Source organism: Filicampus tigris, chromosome 14, assembly GCF_054856515.1.
Source record: "Filicampus tigris isolate MCC_2025a chromosome 14, RoL_Ftig_1.0, whole genome shotgun sequence".
In the NCBI taxonomy this organism is placed as follows: Eukaryota; Metazoa; Chordata; class Actinopteri; order Syngnathiformes; family Syngnathidae; genus Filicampus; species Filicampus tigris.
In genome coordinates this window covers 9,770,458-9,783,167 of record NC_141230.1, presented here as the reverse complement: position 1 = coordinate 9,783,167, position 12,710 = coordinate 9,770,458, and the positions used below count along the sequence as shown (strand labels likewise).

At 38.9% G+C, this 12,710-nt stretch overlaps 2 long non-coding RNA genes across 4 annotated transcripts in view; both read left to right on the top strand.

Moving 5' to 3' along the window:
- LOC147136253 (uncharacterized) overlaps positions 1–12,710 on the top strand; it is a 52,950-nt gene that overhangs the window by 20,274 nt on the left and 19,966 nt on the right. The gene's annotated exons all lie outside the window — the stretch shown is intronic.
- LOC147136254 (uncharacterized) lies at positions 7,566–11,596 on the top strand. The gene is made up of 3 exons (XR_015089651.1): positions 7,566–10,648; positions 10,933–10,975; positions 11,066–11,596. It is a non-coding gene; the product is annotated as an uncharacterized LOC147136254 (long non-coding RNA).

Sequence of the window (12,710 nt, the reverse complement as noted above, 5' to 3'; positions counted from 1 at the left end):
GAAAAAAAAAAAAAATTATCTGAAAAAAATGTGCCTATGTCTTGTTTCTTTTTTTTTCAAATACAGCTTTTTAAAGATCATGACTTTTTTCCCACCCCATTCTCTCTCTCTCTCTCCCCCCTTCACACACTGTATATATATATATATATATATATATATATATATATATATATATATATATATATATATATATATATATATATATATATATATATATATATATATATATATATATATATATATATAAATATAATTTGGGGGGGGGGGGGGGTGGTTGGGTTAATCGAGCCTCCGGACTTCCTGTGTGTTCTTCTCTTCCTCTAGGTACGCCGGCTTACTCCCACGTTTCCAAAACATGCTTCTTCGGTCAGTTAAAAGATTCTAAATAGTCCCTTGGTGTGAATGTGAGTGTGAATAATTTTTTGGTCTATATGTGCCCTTTGATTGGCTGGCAACCAATCCACAGTGTGTCCCGCATCTTGCCCAAAGTCAGCTGGAATAGGCTCCAGTACACTTGCTACACTACTTGGGATAAGTAGTAGAGAAAGTAGACGGATAGATGACTTTTGATCTTAAACAAATATAATATTAATCTGACAAGTTTACTTCTCTTTTATCTAGTCATAAAAAAATTGCCAAAATACGTCCTTCCCCCTATATTATTACAAATTGCTTCTTAAAAAGACGCAACAAAAACTTTTTAAAAATACTTTCATTTTTAAAGTTGAGCTTTGCGATTGGAGTTTTATTTATATTTTTCATTTTTTCTATCTTGCATTCCTGTGTGTCATGAACACTTTTCAATTGTGACACTTGAAATGTCAAATGGCACTTAAGTTAAAACTTTGGAAACACGACTCAGTTTTTAAATATATAGTTTTATAATATTTAGGTATCGCAATACGTATTGGATCGCAAACCGAGTATCGGGATCCGTATCGTATCGGGACAAAAGTGTATCGTCCCAGCCCTAGCGGTTACCTTCACTTTTTTTTAACACTTGCATAACAGTAAGAAAATGTTTCATAAAATGTGCTTGTGCATTTCATTATTGTTTTGCAGTGGTGACAATTTAACTCTCTGAAATGTGTTTGTCAATCAGGACCAAACAGCAAATCTTTGGGTGAGCCTTTTGCAGTTTCTCGTGCAATTTCTCCTTGCGTGCACTGGCGCAAAGGAGGCGCACTTGTGACAACACTGCTAAATATTCACTGCAAATGAGCAGCACATTAGCGCGGCTTATTCGCCTTTCTTGGTCTTTAGAGAACACAAAGAGCCCCGCTGAGGACTTTAGTGAGACCCTCCATTGATGTCTCCTAGGCTCCCCTCCCCCCTCCCTCTCTGAGACATCTGTAGCAGCTGCCCCCTTGTGCTCCTGTCAGCAGGCCAGTGTGTGTGCATGTGTGTGTGTGTCTACACTCACGCTATAGTGGAGGTGGGGTTGTCTGGGAGGTTAGAGCGGGGCGTGCTAAGTCACCTCCCCCTTTGGTGAGGTCCAGCCTGCACACTTGTGGGACATCACATTCATCAATGGCTAATAGTCACTAGTAGGTCACCCTGAAAACACTACACGGGCCTTTGACCTCTTCTTAGCACGAGCGCCGCAAGGTGGTCCTATCGGGGCCTGTGGCCGTGCATGTATTAAAAAAAAACACATTTTCAGTAAAACAAAATGGTGCTTTCACTTCATCTCGTGACAAATACACAGCGTAGCGTCAAGTCAGGGTGCTACTAAACACAAGTCACATGCTGGGCCTTCGTGTTCAAATACTAGCACAACAAGCCCTTCTCACTGTCACGTTCGCACACTACAAGGGGAAAGTAGCAGATCTTATTTTCATACAAATACAGATAGTTTTGCACACTCTTTATGTTTTGTTGGCTCTAATGAGAGGGATATAAAGGACAACAAAACAGACCTGAAGAGCATGACATTGGAGGGCAAATTTCTCCCTAATCAAGCTACTGATTGTTGATATTTAGCTGCAGATAATAACTATATGGTAGACCTTTGCCTACTTGTTTTTCAGCACTTGCGGATTTATCTATTTACGGATATTTTTTCAGTATTTTTAAATGTATGTATTGGCGGAGCTAAGCCCCAATTTTCAAGAATTTGGGGGGATGATTTTTCCCCCTTTGCATTTATAATGAGCGTCAATTATATATGGATTTTTGCTATTCACGTGCTGGCCCAGTCCATGTCCCATGCGAATAGCGGGGACCAGTGTGCAGTGGCACCTTGACTTACGAGTAGGGCCTGACCGATTAATCAGCTGGCGGATTTCATCGGCTGCTCGATTTAATCGGCCAATATTGGCTGTTTTAAAATTGGCAAAAATCATCCCACAAACAAATTACGGTCATATTTTGTTTTCTGACTTGTGTTAAATGAGCATATAATAGAAGATCAGAAAAAGGAACTCTTTTCCTATTTTTAAACAAGAAACGGGAGATGGCTTGTACCCTTTCAATGGAGAGAGCAACACTGCCTCCTCGAAGACGGAGGAGCGATGGCCTTTCCACACGTGAATATCTGAGACCTCTGTGTGTGAATATCTTGTAACGGCGTGAGACGTTTGTCTCGAAAATAAATGCGTGTGCCCGCTGACTCACAAACGCAAATGAAACAATTCACACGCAAAATTGAATATTTACACTCATGATAAATACTCACACAAACATTAATGTAAATTTCGCACAAGTTTGTGGATCTCAAAAACGTGAATATCGCACATATATTTGTGGATCTCAAAATTATATGTTAAACTCACAACTATATTTGTGTAAATACTATTGAGACAAATCTCTCTCCATAAAGAGCTGCTGTAGAGAACAACTCACGCCCAGACGCTCACATGAAGACTAACCAGCCAACCAGAATCCAGCCCCTTAATTTACTCATTAGGCCATGCCTCTTAGTGGCACACATGCATCACATGAATAAAACAACATGTACAGTACTTACACGCTAGCCAATAGTCTACCGCGGTGCCCCACGCAACACTCATATGGAATAATTCTTGCAGAATCCCCCCCCAAAAAACGCTACATGACAGTATTGTGTCCGCAAAGGATGAATATTTTTACTTTGTTTTAGTTTTGTTAAACCAGTTAACCTAGTTTCACACTTAATGAGAATGAAAATCTCCTGTACAGTTAGCAAAGGTTTTACTCTTTGTAATTAACTTTACATGAGCCTATGTGAAAACTTAGTTTTGAATTTAGAACTTGGAAGTTAACCTACATCACAGAAGGGATTTTGTTTCACTCTGGAGGTGGCACTGTACTAGCACTGCGCATTAAGAACAAATACATCAGAAAGTTTCTAGGAGGTGTGACTCCTTTCAGACATCTTTTCAAAACTTCAAGTGATTTATTTGAGTTTAAAATCTCCAAAATGGAAGTTTGCATCCTTGTGTGCTTCCATGCGTCTTTGAGGATTAACCAGCAAGTATCAGGCTGCTGGTCATGACGTTCATCAGGAGGATGTACGCCAAAGAGGAGGAGGAGGGGGAGGTATGTGTCGAAGTTTACGAGATAAATGTGAACATCAAGTTCTGCGGGAATAACAGAAGCAGTGACCTCGGTGGAGGTCTGCTCTCTCTGGATGAACTTCCAGCTCTCTTGCGGGTTTGACGCGGGTTATAAATAATCTTTCAATAGCTCACTTTATCCATTACGTTTTAGCCTAAATTAGACATCTGTGTTTAGGTCATGACATGCAATATTTGTTTTTCAGCCCATAGAGCGTAAAAAAAAAAGAAAAAAAAAAGCCTGTTTTAATGTTGCCCCAAGACAGAAACCATTTACAAGCTAAACTGACACACCCGGATTTATTGTAAGTAAAAGTGAACGCTCCTTTTGAAATCACTGAGCAGCATCGTCGTCACGTTTAAAACCACTGTAATACTTCACTTGATTATTGGAGCTTTTTCTTATTAAAAAACATCACAGGATATTTATATTTTTTGTATTCTTGTTTGGCTGACCAATTCAAGAGCCCTGCTTCTAATTACGTACAGTCTGCAGTTATGATAATTGCATGACGTCATTCTGCGTCAAAGCACACCTAATAGAATTCCTGTTGCCAGTTATAATGACTGCATAAAATCAACAGTAGATATGAATTGTTGCCAAATGAGCGTAGAATACAACCATTGCTCACTATTACAATTTAAAAAGCGGAAAAATAAACATTCCTTATGTTTAAATAGGAGTCACAACATTTTTGTTTAGCATGCAAGTAACCTCAATAGCTTATAGGAATAAAAACTTACCAACACTGTAGGCAATGACACTTACGGGCTAAATCGTGTGGACTGCCTCTCTTTGTGTACTGCTTCATTGAAAGCTAAAGAAAAATGCTGTAAAAGTAAATGCTGGAAAAGTGAATTTTAGTTTAAAAAATAAGTTTAAAAAATAAGATTGAATGAAAGTCATGATTTTACTAATATGTTAAATTGTGTTTGCTGGTCCTAAAAGCGTCTACACTACTTCACTAAATGATGATACAAAGCAGAAAGTCTCTTGTGTGGACATTTACATTTAGTGGAAATATAGGTTTTAAGTATTAAAAAAAAGACAAGATACTGTTGTGTGATCAGGAAATTGTAATGACATTTACGGCCTAAATTGTGTTTAATGTCTCTACAAGAGAGTACACTGCTTATGTAAATGTGGATAAGATGCTGACAGTCTAAAATTTGAATAGTAGTCAATATATAATCGGAAATATTGGTTTTAGGCAAAAAAAAAAAAAAAAAAAATGACTATGTACATATTGATACTGTAATGACACCTCTGGGGTATTTTTTGGGGGCTAAAAAGTATACTCTGGTTCAATAATAGCTGATAAGAGGCTCTAATTGGGGTATTTATAATCATCGTAAATATGGGATTTGAGTTAAAAATGACTAGATACTATAACACAGCTGTCAAACTCAAGGCCTTGCGGCCAAATTTGACGACCATATCATTTTATGTGACCCATGAAGCAAATAATTTACATCAATCCTATGTTTCTTGCCAACATCTGAAAAGCACTCCTAAAATTTGAGAATTTTTTAATCAATGGGTCCTATTTTCGTGCCCAACGCATTTCTAGTGCAAAGCGTAATCTAACTTTGCACATGCAATGGTGGAAATTTTTCTTTTGGTGTTTCGTAGGTGGGCCCAGCTAGAAATGGAAGCGGCTCCCCCCATTCTTTTTAAATTCAATGCAGGAGAAGCGCGTAGTCAACATGGTGGAAGGACTTGCTAGATCCCATGCAAGAGATCGGCAGGGACAAGTATACTTTTAAAAGTTGTACACTTGCGGATGATGTAAAGTTGGCTGCTGTGAAGTTGGCGACCGCCTTCCACCTCCAATCAAGCATTAGTGTGTAGCTTAAATCAGGATATGTAGAACATTTCTTAATTCCTACCACTCATAACCTGTATCAAAATGAGTTGTCTTTCCCGAAGAACTAGTAGGGTTAAGATGTTTGTTTTACAAATCCAATCCATTCCTCTTTTGCTGTGGCTCAAGATTTAAATAACATTTGTCAAATTTGATGGTTTGGTCACAGATTTTACCAAAAAGTGTCGTGTTTCTCTTTCATAAAGGTGTGAATGAAACTACATTAAAATGTTCAAAACAAAATAGAAAATTGATATTGCTTGGCTGGGAGCTCAGCACCACTAAACATCTGACCCCCTAGAATCGCCCCTGCCAAATTGTTTTTCATTTTAATAAAATGACAATGTTGCAAGCATATTTTGTTACAAAACCCCTATTTCAAAACTGGCTATCCATCAATTTGCTAATGTAATAATTTGATGAGCTAATGATAGATAATTATATTATAAAGAGACCTAAAGGGAAAGACTAACTACAATCTGACCCGTGTCAAAAATTAGTTTTACACGTCTGTGCAATGTTGACATTGCAATGAGTAATGCCACTGTCGGGATAAATTGTGTTCCTTGTCTTAAAAAGTGTATACTACAGTATACCACCTCAGTAAATGCTGATAACATGCTGACAAACTCGAATTTGGATAGATTCATTGGAAAATGTTTTAAAAATAATACTTGTGAAATAATTTGTGGTTTAATGCAGTTAGAGCTCCACTAACCAACAACAAACTAATCCATTCATTGTCTTCTTCCCGAACTACAAATTGGAGGACCACTGCGGAAGTCCCTCCCTCTCTTCTCCAGCCCAGTACCTGGATGATGTAACCCCCTTTCCAAATATAGCGTGTTGCCGTTGGCTGGCCGGCCCTGCCATTGGCCGTGGTGTCTGTCAGTCACGTGACGTCACCTCGGTCGTGTTATTATTGTAAACAGCCCCGCTCTAGAGTGCTCCTCTCCCTCCACCGACGCTCCGCGTAGCCGACTACTCCTCGCAAGCCCCTTCCTTTGTTCACGAAAACACCGACACGACGCAATTACCGACCGGCACCGCAAAGTTCCACGCACAGTTTCTAATCACGAACACTGGGAGAAAAGAGTAAAAAAGGTCGTTTTGTTGCGTGTCGATATTCAAGTACGCGAGGGCGACCGTTTGTAAGCCGGCGAGTACTGCTGGCGTGAATGACAATAACAAACGAAAAGAAAGCACAAGAACTGGATTTTAACTACCAGCCCAACTTGTTTGGACATTGTTATTCGCTGTTATGTGTGGTGCGAACAAAACAGACAAAAATAATTAAGTAAACGCGGCAAAATGTTAAATTGTTATTCAAAACAACAAAAAACGGTGCAACTTGTCATTCAGCACATGGAGTTGTCATGCACTTTATCCTCAAATCGATAATTGAAAAAGTTAAAAATAGCAATAATGGCATTAATAGTACTTACTCCAGTCATTGGATGCTTTGGTGGAGTGCTCGCTCCGCATCTTTGCCTCTCCGCTGGGGTGACACCCTCCACACGGCCGCCGTTCACTGCCTCCTCCCCGGCAAGTTGAGTTGACAACACGCTGCCATTCTGCTGACTGGCGGGCAAGTGCAGCTTCAGCAAAGCTTCGAGGAAGTTGTTTCTTTTGTTCCACTATTTTGCCTTGCGTCAATATTGCGAAAAAAGAGGAGGGTGGGGGTGGACGTGGAGGAGGAGGAGGGGGGTGGTGATGGTGCGGGGGGGGCGGTGACACCTCCCTCCCCGCTCGCCTGCGTGTAAGAGCAGCAAAAAACAAACACATACACAGGCAGACACAAGAGAGTTCACAATGAACGCAAGCTCATGCCTTTATCATATTAACGCCGCTTGTGCGCATGTGTGGAACTACGAGGTACAAGGTGCCGGGTTGCGCGCAACCGGACAGCGAACGCAGCACAGTCACTTGCACCCCGGTTGAGTTACTCAAACCAAACTTTATGATAGGTTAAAGGATGGCTCTACGCCCTGGGAACCACACTGCAAGACGCGCGTTGCCTTCACTTCCCCTATCGAGGAGTCCTCATTTGGGGAAGTCAAGAGACGGAAAAAAAAACCGCATTTCCCATTTTCGTTCCTCCCCGCGACAACTTCGCGCTTTAGTTTCATTGGGACAATTCGGCACTCAAGTTTGGAGCGTCACTCTGAGACAATAACAAACGCGTATTTTCGGGATCTGTATACGCGCACATGCACACAAGGTGAACAGAGACGGCTTATAAGCAGAAATAGGATCATGTGGGTTCATCGGATAAAAGGGTGAAACGCGCCACCCCTCCCTCGTCTATACAGTCTTACAGTGGCGTTGCGTCAGGAAGTTGCTGGAGTCACTGAGGTCACTCGCCATCAAGACATAACTCAAGTCTTCCTATTCAACTACGGCGTCCATACGACAGGATGCCTATTGGAGTGCACTGACATAGTCAGCATCAGTTTCTCTATAAAGGCAAGATGGGCGTTACAAACGTATCTCTACATGCAATGAATAATGAATAAATAAATTCAGTGAGCACGCCCAGGAACTTTACAACTACCACACATCCAAAATTCTGGGCTGACCCACTCGCAGGGCAGCTGCGGATTTTAAGAAGATGGTTTTTGACCCAGCAGATTGGTCTGAAGATGGTTGGATGGCTCAGTGGGAACACCACTGACTTTGAATACAGACATTAATACGTAAAATCCTGCCAGGTCGTACGAAAGAACCGTACCAAACATATCATGTGAATCACTTTCTGTGGTGACTCCTGACAAGGGAAAGTTGCTTCTTCTGCTTAAAAAATGTTGGTAATAAAATTACTAGTATTATTTTCAACCACGGCTATTCTGATAAACTGGTAACAAATTTCTTGGTAGTTTTGACTCATCAGTATGGGTAGTTTTTATCCCTTATTGGATCGAAATCTTGACCCAACGTGCTGTGTCAAATCCTCAACCATATCTGGTTGTAAATAACCCAGCACTGGCACGTTCCACTCGGAGTTACCCTTGCTGCAGAACGCAGTTTGAGGTGTGGCTCAACGTGGGGGTGGACCTAAAAACGTTTGACTTCGCCCACACAGTCTAAGCACCCTCCTTTTTTTTTTTTTGTTTAATTATTTTCTTGCCGGCTTTAATGATGCACTGTATTATGATGTCACACTTTGAAAATTACAAATTCTTAATCCTCAGTCGATTGGGAGGGAGCTGAACTGTTTGATGGAAATGGTTGAAACGTCCATTCTGACGTCCATTCTGGGTAAAGAGAGGGTTGTATAACACGTTCTGCGTGTTCTGCCCTGAATATGGGGAGTCGATCTTAGTTGTAAGTGCCAGGGGTGTCAAACTCATTGTCGCGGGCCACATTGTAGTTATGGTTTCCTTTGGCGGGCCGTTCTGACTGCACTGTTAAAAAAAAATTAATCAATTATGTTATCGGAACTTAAGTGTGTAATGTGTTTCAACACATCAATAAATGTTTTCAATTGTTAACATATATTCATAATGTTCAAAGGTAAAAAAAAAACCTCTTAAGTGAGTTGGAGTTAAGTAACTTGACCTAATATTGTACTTTTGTACTAGAATGTACTGTAAGTTTAACAGTAGAAGCCGGATCTTGTTAACACAACCATATTAATGCGGCGCACATATAGTGCTTGAAAGTTACATTTGTTATATATTGAACATAATATGGCCTTTAGAGAGTAATTAAATAATTTTATAAAACTTTTGTCATCCTACAGTTTAAGAAACACTATTGAGGAACCTTTAATCTTGAACAAGCTTTGTGACGTACTATGGCGGTGTAGACACGGGCTGATTAAGAGAAAAGTAAGCACAGAACTCTGGTAGAAGATGACAACAAGTACGCGAATATTAGTCAAGTGGAAAAAGAATGGCAAAATAAATAATCACTCCAGTGTGACCACGTTTCTCTGTGGTACATTTTGGCTACCGGTTTGGCAACGGACTAGGCGGCCTCTACCCGCGAATATACCGCTATCTGGAAGCGACGCCGCCGGCCCTCGAGCGATGTCTGCCCTGTGTTACCCCGACGGTCAGCGACCGAAGCAGGAGCAGGTGAGTAAAAATAATTATTTCTTCCTATTTTGTATTTCTTCATAATCTGTTTCCAATGTGGCAATATAACGAAGTGAGGCTACAGGCAACGCTGCCATCATTTTGGGGGTTGAAAAACCTCTGTTAGTGTTGTGGCTATATTAGCCTCTGACTCGCTAACAAGAACAGCTATTTTGTCATTTAAAACAGAGTATTTCTGTCGTGGTACCGTGATTTACACGCAAATAAATGTCTGTTTTTGTTGTTAGGTAAAAGGGACAATGCTGCTCGTTATTTCATCCCGCCGTGTGTGATGGGGGCATTGAAAGACAGTTTGTACAATAGGACATATGTCAAACCTGGACAGATCCATTCAATGTTAATAAGTTAATAACCACAAATATCTAAACAGTGTGGGCTTTCTAACAATCTATAAAAGCTGACAAATAAGAAAAACGATGGGGGTGAAAGTACTATAATGTTTTAGAATCAATGGGAATCCTTCTAGATTAATCTTTTAAGTCGTGTTGGGAAAACTGCGTTGTGCAACTGTGACAAAACATTTTTTTTATTTTATGAAATATCTTCTAATTAGTATATAAGTCAAAATTTCTCAACACTAGTGTTGTGTGTCGTGGAGTAATCAGAGCCGTTATCCACCAACTTTTTGGTGCTCATAAAATGGCGGTGAGTCTGAGTCTTGTGCCAGCAAGATGAACTGGTGTTGACAAAGTGATTCATTCTTCTTTCTTGTCTTCTGCTCACATACAGGTTATTTTAAAGTTACAGTTAAGTGTGAACATTCAGTATAAGTGTAAGTATTGGTGAATATATTTTTAACAAAAGCCAATAAGACTAACTATTGTTGATGAAGTGATCATTAGTTTTTTTTAATGTTACAGTGAAATGACAGTGAAGTGTGAATACACAATATAAGTACTGTGGATATATTTCTGAGAAAGGTCCAGTGTGCTGAACTGATGTTGACAAAGTGATTGTTTTCCCTTTGTTGTCTTTGTATACAGTACAGGTTGTTTTGAAGCTACAGTTTAGTTTAAAGATGCAGCATAAAGTGTATTTGTGAATGTATTTCTAACAAAAGACAACAAGCCTAACTATTGTTGATTAAGTGACTAATTGTTTTTTTCTTATGTTACAGTGAAGTGACAGTGAAGTGTGGAGACACAAAGTAAGTACTATGAACATATTTCTGAGAAAAACCCTGTGGGTGATTGTTTTCCTTATGTTGTCATTATACACAGGTTGTTTTAACGATACAGTGAAGTGTAACGATTCGGTGTAAGAATGGATTGATAGATTTTTTTACAAAAGCCAGTAGGCGTAACTGTTGGCTTTTTTGTTACAGTGAAATGACAGTGAATTGTGAAGACAATGAAAGTACTGTGAATATATTTTAGTGGGCTGAACTGATGTTGACATTGATCGTTTTTCTTATGTTCTCTTTATATACAGGTTATTTTAAAGCTGCTGTTTGGTTTGAAGATCCAGTATAAGTGTAAGTATTTGTGAATATATTTTTGAGAAAAGCCAGTAGGCATAACTATTGTTGACAAAGTAAGTAATTGTTGTTGTTTTTATGTTACAGTGAAGTGCTAGTGAAGTGTGAAGACACAATGTAAGTACTGTGAATATATTTATGAGAAAAGCCAGGGGGCTGAAATGATGTTGACAAGTGATTGTTTTCCTTATGTTCTCTTTATACAGTTTATTTTAGAGCTACAGTTTAAAGTGAAGATGTAGCATAAGTGTTAGAGGCTTTGTGAGTATATGTCTAAGAAAAGCCAATAAGCTGATCTGATGGTGACAGTGATATCATTGTTGTTTCTATTTAATTTTCATAATATTATGTTATAATATTTATAATCTTATTTATGTTATGTACTATTTTAGGATTTGACGTACTTAATTTCTGTGTATTTTAATCTAATATCTTGTTATAATTTTGTATTTTTGCTGTTTTTAATATTGTGTATATTTTTCCAATGTTACTTGAACAATTTGTATTCGGAAAAAAAAATGTTTTAAATAAATCAGTGATCTATTGTGAAATTGCATATATCCTGTTTGTAGATGCAGATGTATTGTCAACTGGAATAAAAAGCACACTTTGTTTTAACTTAATCGGTTACGTTTATTTTTCGCCATAAACATGTATGTTCTCCTAACAAATAGCTGTAAGTAGTGCAAATAGAAAAAGTAGAATTTTGTGTCCTAGAGACAAACCTCTGTCATTTTACTTAACTCAAAGGCATTAGTTCAACAATTATCCAACATAAGTTACTATGTCGTCAGAGGTCAAAATGCTGTGTTCTCCTAACAGAAGGTTGTTTGTTAAAAAGCATTTCAACTTGGTCGGATGTGTTTAAAAAACATACACGCTGGCATTAATATGAAGACGTAACACCAGTTTGCACAACACGTGTTCAGTGGCAAGAAGTCAAACTGTTATGTTGTAACAATTTGTATTTATAAGTAATTTACAACGTATAACATTGTTGCTTCATTTGATGAAACATAGACTGGTATGTGTGAAGAACTTAGCGCATCATGGCGAATTCTCAACAAAGACTTATGTTGAACGACCTCTTTTTTTTTTACAGTGTGCGACTGTGAATCCAAATAAGTGTATGATCGCCTCATATTAAGTATTACAGCATATACACAACAGATTAAAATATAACTCGTTTTGAAATCAAAGGCCAGTAAAAATTCTTCAAATTGTATTACATTTGCTTTAAAAGGGGGATTGGTAACAAAACATGCTTGCATTATCTCAACGTTCTTAAAATTGAAGACAATTTGCAGTTTTGGTATTTTAGCAAGGAACATGAAGTCAATGAATATAATTTGCTTTCGCGGGCCACATAAAATAATGTGGCAGGCCAGATCTGGGCCCCAGGCCTTGACTTTGACACCTGTAGTCTAGGCCACTGGGTTAAAAAGTTGTGGTCGGAAAAATAAATATTCTCCACATAGAAATGAGTGGGACGGGTGTAGTACCACATATCTCCAGCAGAGGGCGCACTCCACGAGTGGCGAAGTTTAGTACAGTGATACATCTACTTACGAACATCTCTTCATATGAAATTTTCAAGTTACGAAACGCCTCAACAGGAAAATATTGCCTCTTTCAAGATACGAAAGGTAAAAATAGAGTATGGGCTGGCACTCGCAGCTCCGGAGTTTCCTGAACACAACATACTCATAGCTGCTCTGCTATTGGCTAGCCT